The 12,707-nt window shown below is 46.6% G+C and overlaps 1 protein-coding gene across 4 annotated transcripts in view; it reads right to left on the bottom strand.

Annotated features, from left to right (window-relative positions):
• PAK3 (p21 (RAC1) activated kinase 3) overlaps positions 1-10,929 on the bottom strand; it is a 208,295-nt gene extending 197,366 nt beyond the window's left edge. For all 4 annotated transcript variants that reach the window (XM_075940915.2, XM_014580107.4, XM_014580109.4 and 1 more), the window contains exon 1: positions 10,354-10,929. The gene's annotated coding sequence lies outside the window, so the exon portion shown is untranslated. The remainder of the gene's footprint in view (positions 1-10,353) is intronic.
• Between the last annotated feature and the right edge of the window lie 1,778 nt (positions 10,930-12,707).

Here is a 12,707-nt window from a genome sequence, read left to right as displayed (position 1 = left end):
GCTTCATTTGCATAAAGCCGGCCAGCGCCATTTTTAAATGCTGGCTAGTTCGGACCCCGTGCCGCGCGGCTACATGAAGGGGCAGTGTCTTCAGGCACGCTGTTACGCTGATTATTTTCAGGAATAACGGCATTGAGCAAGAGGGGTTTTCTGGCACAAGAAGGGGCAGTGTCTTCAGGCACAGCTGTCCACAGTTACCATTGGCTGCGGTTCACCATTCCAAACTGTAGGTTTGTTCTTAAGTTGAATTTGTATGTAAGTCGGAACTGGCGTCCAGATTCAGCCACTGCTGAAACTGACCAGCGGCTGACTACAGGAAGCCCGAGGCAGAGTTGCTCTGCCCCGGGCTCCCTGGAATCAGCCGCTGATCAGTTTCAACAGCGGCTGAATCTGGACGCCTGGGACAGAGCAGCTGGGGCACTGCCGGGTAGGACCCCGCAGTGCTGCACCTCAGCGCTGTGGGGACCAACCCGGCAGCACTCCAGCTGCTCTACCCCAGGTGTTGCCAAGTCAGCCGCTGTTGAAACTGATCAGCGGCTGATTCCAGGAAGCCCGGGAAAGAGCAACTCTGCCTCGGGCTTCCTGTAGTCAGCCGCTGGTCAGTTTCAGCAGCGGCTGACTTGGGGACGCCTGGGGCAGAGCAGCTGGGGTGCTGCCGGGTTGGTCCAGTAGCGCCGAGGAGCGGCGCTGCAGGACCAACCGGGCAGCGCCCCAGCTGCTCTACCCCAGGCGTCAGGAGAAAAGCCTGGTCTGCTGGGGGGGCAGGTGCACTAGCTGCGCCCCCCCAACCCGCAGCAGACCAGGGAGACGCGGAGCAAAGACTCGGAGGAGGCGGGCAGCGGGACCGCGGCGCGTCTGGGCAGTCCCGCCGCCCGCGTCCTCCAGGGCAAGAAAAGCCCCGTTCGTAGCTATGGATCCTACATAAGTCGGATCCGCGTAAGTCGGAGATTGCCTGTACTATATTCCAAGCAAGGATTTAGGAAGACCCTTTGTGGTACACTGGACAGCTCAGGCTATGTTTAGTTCTTGTCTGTGGGGTCAAGGTTTATAGCACCAGTGTAGCCAACCCAGACTAAGTCCTTCACATCAGACTCTGTTAAACTCACATGCATAGAAGTCACCAATTACACTGGAGCATCTGCACTGATGCAGCCACATTGTGGTAGCTTCACTCATGCTAAAAACCCAGCGTATCTGTGTGAAACCTCCAGAGTCAGGGAGCATTAGAGGTCTGCCTGTTTCGCACAGCCTGAGTAAAGGATCGTTCTATATTCATTACTAGCACTTGTACCCAACATTGCTCAGCTCCTCAATGTAACTTATTTGGCTGGAGTGTGTGTGTGTGTGTGGAGGGAGGGAGGGAGTGCTTGAGATGAAGCTCCCCCCTAAGATTCATACTAGGGCTGCTTGCTTTCCTGTCCCTGTCACGGAGTGATAGCACAGCTCATCTGCCCCCTGCACTGCCAGACAGAGTGGGGAATGCAGCAAACTGTGCACTTTCCCCTTACTTCCTAATGAAGGGGAACAGTTAGAAATGTCCCCTTGCAAATCCGGAGGGGAGAGCTTCCACACCCCCACCCCAGCCCTCCCTAAAGGCTGCCTGAGGGGTGGGAGGCTGGGGCAGTCCCAGACGGGGATGAGAAGTGCACCCTTAGCCAGCCCCTTTCACCCGCCCGGTGACTCTGTCTCTTTTCTGTATGGTTTTATGAGACATAATCCCATTCCAGGCACATCCCATCTTCCTGAACAACCGAACCCTAACGTTGCTTAATGATAAGAGGAAGCTGTATATCGATTTCTGGTCTTAACTCTTACCGTTTATGAGAAGCAAAATGCAGGACAATGTAGCACTTTAAAGACTAACAAGATGGTTTATTAGATGATGAGCTTTCGTGGGCCAGACCCACTTCCTCAGATCAAATAGTGGAAGAAAGTAGTCACAACCATATATACCAAAGGATACAATTAAAAAAAAAATGAACAAATATGAAAAGGACAAATCACATTGCAGAACAGAAGGGGGATGCGGGGGGGTGGGAAGGAGGAGGAAGGAAGGTAAGTGTCTGTGAATTGCTGATATTAAAGGTAGGGAGAGTGGGATGTTTGTGAGTTAATGGTATTACAGGTGATAATTGGGGAAACTGTCTTGGTAATGGGTGAGAAAGTTCAAAGTCTTGTTAAGTCCTTGTTGACAAGTGTCGAATTTTAACATGAATGACAGTTCAGAGGATTCCCTTTCAAGTGCAGATGTAAAAGGTCTTTGTAGCAGAATGCAGGTGGCTAAGTCATTTAGAGAGTGTCCTTTCTGGTTAAAGTGGCAAGAAACTGTTTTCTCTTTGTGATCTTGTCTGATATCTGTTTTGTGGGCATTAATCCTTTGGCGAAGTGTCTGAGATGTTTGTCCAATGTACATAGCAGACGGACACTTTCGGCACATGATAGCATAGATTATATTTCTGGATGCGCAGGAATATGTATTCTTGATCTTATAACTCACTTGGTTAGGTCCAATAATGGTATCAGCAGAATGAATATGTGGACAAAGCTGGCAACGGGATTTGTTGCAAGGGAAGGTACCAGGGTTGGTATTAGTGTGGTATGTCCTGTGGTGGTTGGTAAGAATCATCTTGAGGTTAGGTGGTTGTCTATAGGAGACTATGGGTCTGTCTCCCAGAGCCTCTTTGAGTATGGTATCCTGTTCCAATATAGGCTGTAGTTTATTGATAATGTGTTGGACAGGTTTAAGTTGGGGGTTGTAGGTGATGACAAGTGGTGTTCTATTGTTGAGAAGTTCCTAAACAGATAGACTCTCTCAAATCTTCTAGTAGGCTAGAGGATTACCCGGCGTTGCTCAGGCCCTTAACTCAAATTAGTTTTGTTTTTCTTCATGTAAATCGTTATTCTGGGGTGCGGCTGGCAATAAAGGATTCAGTATGCAGGCTGTCCTGGGGAGAGAGGGCAGTCCAGTCCTCTCCCACTGTAGCAGATTGGGGCCAGGTGAGAAACATCTGTCCATGGCTGCTGCAGTTTCAGCTGGCACAGCCAGGGTAGTGATGCATGTCCCCCAGCTGGAGAGCAGGCAGACACGCAGACGTACTCTCTGAAATATATAGTAGATAGCTGTTCCTTTCTCCACCTCTGCTCCCTGGCCCAGTGGGGTTACAGCTATCCCAGTCCCCATTTCTAGTCCCTTGCTGCCCACCTGTGGTCATTCTATAGTACAACTCCCTTCTACCAGACACCTCTCTTTCAGTTTTATGGGAAACCATCATATTCCAGGCACATCCCATTGTCCTGGCACAACCTAACCCTTACTTTACATTACATTATGATAAGAGGAGAGTGCATAGCAAATGTGATGGTCCTAGCTCTTACCATTTAGGGGGAGTTCTTGAACAAATGGACTCACAGACGGACAGACAAACAGATGCACATTTGTAAAATATAAAGTAAAGAAGATATCAGAGTCATGTCCATTCTCTACCACTAGGGACACTATAGAGTTCATTGGCTTTCTGTGCTGTGTGGGATGCAATAAGGGTATATCTCCAGCGCAGATGAAAGCATGATTGTAGGATGGGTTGGTAGACCCAGACTACCTTTAATTTAGCTAGCACAGGTATTGTGAGTAGTGATAATGCAGCAGTGGAGGATTCAGAGCAGGCCAGCTGCCCTAATACAAGCCCCATAGGAACATATTCCAGTTGCTAGCCTGTGCCAGGATTTTGCCTTTGCAGCTTTACTGCTGTTGTTACCTCCACGCTAGATTAACTCCAGTGTGGCTTCCCTATCCAGGCTACAATCACATTTTAGCTTCAGTGTAGATGTACCCTAAGCCCCTGACAGAACAGGGCTGCAACCAGCTCATAGCACCACTTTCCCACCCCTCCCAGAGGTTTTCTGGTACTGGGGACCCACAGCTGCTGATGCTGATTTAAATAAAATAATTTCCACTCTAAATAATTGCACAGAAATACATTGCAGCTTTACATGAAGGTTCAAACATAAACCATGATTTGCAGGTGCAGGATCCTGGATTAATGCATGATCCTCAGGCTTACTTGTATTGTAGTAAAGACACCAAGAGCTGCAAGAACTGCAGAGCCCAGGAGACCAATAGATAAGCCAGAGGGATACAGAGAAAATGTATGTCTACTGGCAGGCCGACTTTAGAAAGATATGCAAAAAGCAGGACTTAAATTAAATACCCTAGTACCTGTGAGCTGCTTCAACATTGCATCACCCACATTTGGGAGTAACCAAAAGTGGAGTAGTCAGAGGTTTTCCAGCAAAATGTTTTTCCTTTGGAAAATGCCACTTAGTCGAAATCAGAACAGTTCAGAGAATGATGTTGATTGTGATGAAATTTAATTTAGACAAGAGATTAGAATGGACCATTCCAAACCAGGTCAAAAGGGAATGAAAAATGCTGGCATTTCCTGAAGAAGGGAAGTTCCCAGTTTGACCAACTCTACTGAGAATCAAAGGAATTAAATCAGGACCAAACCTTATTAGCCAAACAAGAATGTTCAATATTTACAGGGTCAGGTTATTAATTTTTTACTAATCTTAAGAAGCCTATGGGAATAGGAAATACCAAGGGGCAATTCTGAAGCTGTAAGAAAGCTCACTCATGCTGAGGATGCATTTGAGGCAGGTGTGAGGTAGAGAATGGTTTTCTGGGTACAGCACTGGGCTGGGACCCAGGAGAATCAGGTTCAATTTCTAGCTCTGCAACAGATTCCCTGTATGACATTGGCCTCGTCACCCTCTGTTTGATCCTCACTTCTCCATCTATAAATAGGTACAATAATCTATAAATAGGGACAATCTTCCCCTACCCTTTAGATGTCTTGTGTTAAGCCTGGGCTTGCAGTTCATACTCACAGGTGGACTGATGCACATATGGAGAGTCTCCTTGAAGTCAACTAATTTGAATGGGTCTGCACCCACACTGTCTTTACAGGATTAGAGTTCTCAATATAAGCTCTTGTGGGCCCGAAACTCTCTTTTTTAGATATATGCACAGTGCATAGCTTGGCTGGGTCCCCTATGTGCTACTATACTACAAATCATAATGTACTTAATTGGGGCTTCTAAGGTAAGGCTTAGCTATCAGTCCATCAAACTGCTCAGATCCGGCTTGCTCCCACTTCCACAACATTAGACTCCTCGTTAACATTTACAAACATTAACCCCCAAACCACCAATAATTCCATGCTCATTTTTGCAACAAAACCAGTCTGAGCTTAATTTACCGAAAAGGGGATGGAATAAAGTGCATGAGCAAAGAGCCAATTCTCAGCAAGGAAACAGAACTGTCCCAGCGAAACACCAGAGATGTTCAGCATCGCTGCTGAAGACCTTTACAGGGTCCCAAACATTACCCCTGTCAGTGCACTCAGTTAACCTTTCAAACAGCTCAAACCGCTCCTGGAATTGCCACATCTATTGTGGTGTGCTCTTGACAGACTGCGGCCAGCCATTAGTTAGATTAAGAACTCCCAGCTCCAGCTGTGACAAAGGCTTCTGGATCTTGATGCAATGGAGCAAGATTTACAAGGAAAATGATCAGAAGTAAAAAAATAATGAAAAGACCTTACAGGGACCCTTGCCCCATTCAAAGGGTTAAGCCCTAAAGTGCTATTAATTCTGCACAGAACTGGGAAGGGACTCGTGGTTTTATATCTGTGTTTTAGAATAGCTTAAAGTAGTTTATCTGCATAATTTAAAGTGATGTTTATTGATGCCATGGGGTATTTTAGGGCCAATATTGTCTCTGCAGAACATTACCACCCAGCTGTTCTGCCAGCTAGTGACAAGCTGTTTAAAAATACCAGGGAGCATGAAGCCTGTAGTCTGTAAGCATGTGTGTGTGTAGTCCAAAACCTCGGCGAAAATAACCTACAGGAATGGCAATTCTCCAGGAGCACAGTTTGAGACAGTTAAGATACGAACAAACAACCATGCAGCTAGATATTTCAGATTTAATGTATGCTGCTAACATAGATAAATATTCAGATTTATTTGGGTTATGGAGATCAAACTCTCGATAAAAATGTATACAGAACTGTGCAAATAAATGTGAGTCTTTTGTTTTAATTTTTTGCTGTCTTACCTTCTGCACAATGAGCTGTGATATATTTGTAATGCTCTGGTTGATTGAAGCTATTTTATATATATTCATATTTCTGCAGGGGGCATATCAGATGGAAAGAAGTTTCACCCCATGATTTCTGCCAGGCTGTGGGAGTCCTTGTTACACCATACAGAAGTGGAGCTTACTAACCATCCCAACTGGTTGTATCATTTGACTGTACGCTGTTTAACTGTTGCTGCATTTAAACCCAGCAGTGGCTGCACTTCAGTGGTGGATAAAGTGATTTCAGTGCAGCCTGCCAATTACTTTGTCTTTCTTTATGATAAATGACAATGTAAATGTGAGATATTATTACATTATTACCATCAACTCTGAAGACTACATTATGTTAAGGAGAATGTTTCAGTTATATAAATTCTAATATCCCAGTTTATTGCAACTGACACTGTGTGATTATGAGTTTGCACAAAACGCACAGTTGACTGCCCAGGGTTTACCATCTTAGGTAAGTAGGGTTAAGTCCTGACTACACTACTAATAAGAATGTTATTGTCGCTATATAAATCTATGGTATGCCCATAGCTTGAATACTGTGTGTAGTTTTGGTCGCATCATTTCAAAAAAGATGGAACTGGAATTGGAAAAGGTTCAGAAAAGGACAACAAAAATGATTAGGAGTATGGAACAGCTGCCATATGAGGAGAGATTAATAAGACTGGGACTTTTCACCTTGGAAAAGGGGGGATATGATATAGGTCTATAAAATCATGACTGATGTGGAGAAAGAGAATAAGAAGAATTATCTATTCCTTCCAATAACACAAAAAGCCAACTGACTCTTAGCTAAGGCTGTAGAGCACACTTCACTCTCCCTTGCCATGGTCCCTGGAGACCTAGCTACCCCCTTGCCTGGCTGATGTACTCAGACTCCCTAACGGCAAAACACAGGGTCACTTTAAATGGCAGATTACTCTGATGTGAGCCAATATGTGACAACTTCTGTAGGTTCAATATAGGCTTGAGATTGGTTGGCAGGAGCTGTTGGAAGGGCGGATAGTTATAGCAGCTGGAGTTCCAGGCAGCACTTAGTGCACAGCAGGAATACTTGCAGAAAACGGAGCAAACTGGGTGTTAATAGAACTCGCTGATCCTACAAAACAGGGAGAGATGGCAAACACTAACAGGGACAGAAAAGTAATATTATAAGGGAGTTAGCAATTAGCAACACAAGCAGAAAGCAACAAGATATATTTCAGTTGGGGAAAATGCAAGGTACTACCACTTCAACACATTCTATGCACATTAGACCAACTTGTAGGTTTCCCAATGCAGATTTTCTACCAGTGTTGCACTAAAGATCAACACAATAACTCGCTTTGCACAAGCATCAGTGCTTTCCCTGGATATCAGTCATCAGTTCAGAAAAAGTTACTCTTATTTAAGAACAGAGAGAAAGCCTTCCTTTCATCAGAAATAACTAGTAAAATGGGAGTGAGCTTTACAGCCCAGTCTTAAAGCGCTACTATCAGACTCTCGCAACACCACTTTGGCAGTAGGTCAGGCTATACATGTTGAACTTCTAACAACAGTCATGTTAGTCTATTTTAAAAATAAGGCAGGACCCTATGCACATGGTACATAACTTGAACTTTTAACCTGTCTCCAAAACAACTTCATATTTTACTAAGGGATATGAGTAAGCTTGAGTAACTGGTTGAAAACTTCCTATTTGCATCAACTCACCACTCCCCAAAATTATGTCTTCTGTCCCAATGTTAAAATATAGTAACTATCCGCCATCATGAATTCCCATGGTATGTCACAGATTGGTGTGACTTTATTGGAAGCCTGGCTGTTGTAACAGCATACAAATGGAAGTTTTCTGGTTTTAAAATTGGATTGAGGTCCTAATGCCCTGTTTTTCATGTTGAATAATTAGTTTTGGGGCCACAGAAATAGAATGGCAGATTTTCCTGTTCCTTTGATTTCCCTGGTCTCAACAAATCAGAGATTGATAAGCTTGCTTTCATCTCAGAAACCATAAGGGGAAAATAAAGAACAGCTAGGGTAACAGTATTTCTCAAAAGGAAAACAGGACACTACACTGCGCTGGACCAACCTCCACTCCCCCCCCCCCCAGCCACGCTACAAAACCACTGATGAGCCTGTGCCCCACTGCCTCCCCAAGCCAGGTTGTCGCTGGTCTCTCAAACCTTGCCAGTCCCACACACAAGGCTGTTGCTGGTGACCCGAATCCTGCTAGACTCCCCACATACTGAAATCCTGCCTGCCTCTTGCATGGGGCTGATATCTCTGCTTCCCCCTCAACCCCAACACATATTCCTCCAATCACACCACACCCCACTTTTTTGACAAAAAAATGTGGGATGACCAGGACAGGGCTTAAAAAAGGGACTGCCCTGGCCAAAATAGGACACACAATCACCCTGAGCTAATATAACAAAGGAGGACCACATCTGCACTTGGTAAGGAGCCAGTGAAGATACTCAATAAAGTTAACAAAAGTGGAAGGAAGCATGAGCGTATGGTATGGCATGGAACTGGAAATCAAGAAATCTTGGGTTAGTTCTCAGCTTAGTAACATACTTCCATGATGACTTTGGGTAGATCACTTCATGTCCCGTACCTGGATTACCCACCTAAATAATAATAAAATGAGTAGATTTTATTATTCCAAGCGATGTCCAATGCACATAAGATCTAATCGCCAGTGGGTTGGCCTAATACAAAGGATACTGGATTCTAAGAGTTCAAGCCTCTCTCTTAGCCATAATAAACAAGTAGAAGCAGCAATGGAAAAGATTCAAATTCACTCAGCACCTTTTTTATCTAAAATTAAGATCTGTGCACTTTCCACCTCAAAATGTGCTAACACATCTGATCTTTTTAGTTTTAAAAAATATACACCAGTGATAACAGCAGCCAGTACATTGATCTCTTTGGTAAAGGTAAGCTCAGATAAGTCCTTATATGAACCCTACAGATCTTCCTCAGGTAAGAAATTGTCAGCCCTGTTGGCAAGGTGAGCAATTTCAGCCCTAGAAAGATTTCCACTAGGCACCCTATCAGAGGGGAGAGGTGAGGGAGGGGACTTCATTAGAACAGTTGCTTGGGAGAAGAATTTTTCTGCCCCAGGATCCATTAAGTCAGTGCTGTGCATCAACTCCTAAGTGTATGTGATTTGATTTCAAGAAGCCTATGGTGATCTCCCTACTCACTGTCATCATGGGCCGTCATTGTAGCCAGAGCAGGAAATACAGTATTTGGGTTTCCTCCTTTTAAAAGTAATGTGGGTAAATACAATAATAAGAGAAACGTGCCTGCTCCCAATACAGTCAATGGCAAAACTCCACTTTACTCCAGTGGTGCAGCATTTGGGCCCACAGTCTTAGTCTGCTACTTCTTTCAACTCAACTGTATGTATACCCTTCAATGTAAGCTACACTGTTATATTCTGCTCATCACTACAGTACAACCAAATCTGAAACCAATTATTTAGTAATAATAGAGGAAGATGCTGTATTTTTGATTGACCTGAAAAATAAAACACTTTTTTTTAAATTGCTGGTAACACTGAGTCTTTGGTTGTGAGAGTGAGTTTACAAGAATTAAAATGATTCTCTTCTTGAGAATCTGAAAGTGACGGATAACAAAAGAATCACAGTGAGGCTTGAGTGTCTTGTCCTATAAATATATATGTGAAGATATAAAAAATGGGGATTTTTTCCCTGCTTCCAAGATAATTATTATTCTCAAAATGTTGGCAGAACAGGTAAAGCCCGGACTGCAGCCGTGTACGTGCAGCGTACTGTGTGTGACACAGGATTAAACACAACCTGGCCCATTCCCGCTTCAGCACTCGCTCCAGTTACACTGCTTATTTAAGTGCCTTCAGTCAGTCACGCACAGACAGACACACACACGTCTAGCCCTCCCACGAGTGCAGACACAGCCAGCGGAGAGAGGCGCGCGCAGGAACATTTTCCACCTAGACAGTCTCAGACTACCCACGTCGCGCAAAACACGGAGAGCGAGCGAGCGAGCGAGACAGGCAGGCTTGTCCCCCCTCCGCTGACACTGACAAGGAGAGTGCTGCAATTGACAAGGGATGAAACTGACCAGTGGCTCCCCGCACGCACACGCACACCCTGGCCGCATCAGCTGCCTTTCTTGCCCAGCCCAGCCGGCGCTCTGCAGGGCGAGCTGGCAAGGTAACAAAGCAAACGACAGACCTGCTCTCTCGCCTCCTCTGGGCTGGGGAGGGAGCGCTTCCTCTCCCCGGCTGTGCCTGTCGCTGCTCGGCAGGAGGCTGCCTAAGGGATGCTCCAGGGTCTTGGCTCGCGCTCCGGCGCGGCGTGGCGGGCTCTCCGAAGGCTCATTTGGCTCCACGTTGCGCGGGCCGCGGGGATTCTTTTATTTGTTTCAAAATCTCGCTCATAGTGTCATTATTCTAATATATTCTGGGGGCTTGTGGTTCCTGCAGCCAGGCGGAAGTGAAACCCTTCCCCCCCTTCCTCTGAGCTCAGCCCAGCGCAGCGCAGGGGTGATTCCCAGGCACCGCGCCGCAGGGCAGGCGATTCCCCATCCGCCGGGAGGGGGGTGTTCAATCTGCCCCAGCTGCACTGAGGAGCCACAGGCGCCTGCTGCAAGGTCGGGGCTGCTCGCCACCCGCCGCCCCTTTGCCCCGCCAGAGGCCTGCAAGCGCCGCCAAGGGAAGCCCGGGAACCCGGGCGAGCCGAGCCCCCTGCAGGGAAGCGCCCTCCTCGCTGCTTTCAGCCCCTCCGCCACCTGCTGCTCCGCAGGGGCTTCCCCCGCTACCCCGACCCGGTCCCCAGGGCGGCAGGCGGGGAGGGGCAAAGGAGCGGTGTGAATCTGTCTTCCCCGCCCTGCGCTGGATCACGTAGCCGAAAGGGAAGGAGGTAGCTGGGGGGCTCTTTTCTCCCCCTCTCTCCGCCCCCCATCTGCAGGCTGAGCTCCCCACGCGATTGGGGATGGGGATGTCAGTTTCCTCTCCCCCCCCCAGGGTTTTGTGTCGCCTGTTTCTCCCCCCCCCCCCGCGGGGGAGGGGACCTCCAGCTGCAGCCGCCGTAGCCCTCCTGCCTGCGGAGCAGGTGCAGAGGCTGAGCCGTGGCCAGCTGCCCCTCTCCCCCGCCCCCAGGATGGCGGATAGCAGGGCCAGGGAGGCGCAGGTGGCCGCAGCGATCTGCGCTCAGCTCCTGGCGGCTGCACAGACCGCGGGGCTGGGCCAAACGGGGGCCGATCTCGGCCCCAGCCAGCTCTGAATAATAGAGCGGCCCCTGCTTAGAGCAATGATTTAAATCACAAGGGAACGGGCCTTTTTCTTAGCTTCTGGAGTATTCTCTTGTGCGAGAGCTCTGTGGGTCAGGCCGTGACAGGAATAGACACACCCTTTCCCATCGAGATGGAATTCTGTACTGTATGTAATTTACAAATGCCTTCTGTGCTGTCGCTTCATTGCCTTCTAGGAAAAGGCCTTTGTGGAGACCAAGACATCCAAATACCCCTGAAAATCTGTGTAATGTTTTCAGAAACACTCAAGTGGCCCATCCTCAGCAGTGAGCCAAGAGCACTTGTCTCATTGAAAGTCAATGCTACAGAGCCACCAGAACATCAAATTGCTTTGTAGAGCAGTGTGGCATATTCTGTGCAAATATATAACACAGTCATTGAGGAAGGGAAATTGTCAAGCAATTCAGGCTTAAAGTACAAATCTGTCTTCTTGCTAGTTATTTGCAGGATTTCTTGGGTGTTGTATTAAATGCTTTAGATGCAAGAGTGGTTTCTTTAAAAAGAATTATGGTTGTGCCTACGAAGGACCCACACACAAGGTCCCATGTGCAAACACAATTATGAGAGGGACAGTCCCTTCTCCAAGGAGCTTCTGTCTAAACATGCAGGACAAACAAAAGAAATAGGGAAAGGCGTAGAACAGGCAGCAGAGTGAACAATGAGATGGCTGCAAACTTCATGCTAATTGTACAATCACCCACAAACTATTGTACATATTATTTTAGCCACAATCTGCTATATTTCATTGTGTTCTACAAAGAGGCATCCATCAGCAACCAAGACATCCAAATACCCCTGAAAATCTGAGTAATGTTTTCAGAAATACCCAAGTGACCCGTTCTCAGAAGTGAGCCAGGAGGGCATGTCGCATTGAAAGTCAGTGCTACAGAGCCACCAGAAAATTCTTGGTAGAACACTGAGGCATACTCTGCATGTACATGTGATGTACAAACATGTTGTGTAGCATGTCTTAGGGCAAACAGTTCAGATGTCTGCTCTTGGGCCCTATCCTATTTCTCATAGCTGTAAAATTAAGTGTGTAATTCTTCTGTGCCTACTAGGATTTCCCTTGCAAAGCAGCAAGCTACAGAAGTTGAAGGGGATTAAGTTGCATGCAGTTACTGTAGTACAGGAGGCAAGACTGTAAAATACAGCCCCATACAATATTTTCTGCTAGCTCCTTAGTGACACCATGTGGTGAAGTAGCTGCATAACAAATTCATTTATACCTTTTGTTTGGGGCCTAGTCTTGCAAGCACTCCTGTAGAAGCTTTAT

The sequence above is a fragment of the Pelodiscus sinensis genome, chromosome 13 (genome assembly GCF_052426305.1).
Source record: "Pelodiscus sinensis isolate ZL-2025 chromosome 13, ASM5242630v1, whole genome shotgun sequence".
Classification (NCBI taxonomy): domain Eukaryota; kingdom Metazoa; phylum Chordata; order Testudines; family Trionychidae; genus Pelodiscus; species Pelodiscus sinensis.
The sequence above is the reverse complement of the archived record's forward strand: the minus strand, read 5'-3'. Positions and strand labels throughout refer to the sequence as shown.